The sequence below is a fragment of the Canis lupus genome, chromosome 5, assembly GCF_048164855.1.
Source record: "Canis lupus baileyi chromosome 5, mCanLup2.hap1, whole genome shotgun sequence".
Taxonomy (NCBI): domain Eukaryota; kingdom Metazoa; phylum Chordata; class Mammalia; order Carnivora; family Canidae; genus Canis; species Canis lupus.
The window spans coordinates 82,255,909-82,256,566 of NC_132842.1; positions in this window are offsets into that span (position 1 = coordinate 82,255,909).

The following is a 658-nucleotide window of genomic DNA, read 5'->3' on the forward strand; positions in this document are numbered from 1 at the left end:
GCTTTGGGCTTTGCAACCTTTGGACATGTGTCCTCTTCTGTAGAATGGGGATAAGGATACCTGCCTCCCAGCTGAGAGTTACAGCAGATAATGCTTTCTGACTCATTCCTAGAGGTGGTTGCTCTTAGATTGCGGAATTCTCAAAGGCTCCTGAGCGGAGATGCTCTCCTTGACCTCCGCCAGGTTGGTGCGCCCTTCGAGTCCCAGGAAGAAGGCCCTCCGGGTCTGTTTCGCAGCTGCGCCCCAAGGCGGGCGGCTGAGGGCGCAAGGGCCTCTGCCCTCCCAGCCCCCCCAGCCCAGGCCTGCAGGCCGCCGTGGAGCCCCCTCCCCAAGGGCAAGGGCGAGAGGGTGCGCATGGCTCAGGGCCAACCATCCCTACGTCCCGGTCTGGGCCGAGGATCCGGAAACTTGGGAGGGCCCGGGGGTGCTGCAGGGAGTCCGGGGGGGCCCCCGGGTCCTCCCCAAACCCCTCGGGACTCTCCTCCCTCCTCGCCCGGTGCCAGCCCGGCCCCTTTAAAGACATTCCTGAGGGCGTGGCCTCGGTGACGTCAGCGCGGGGCATGAATGAACACGAGCCGGTTCTCACCCAACTTCCATTAAGGACCCGGGCAGGAGGCGAGAAGTTGCGCGCGGGCCGCGGGGGGAGCCGGCAGCGAGG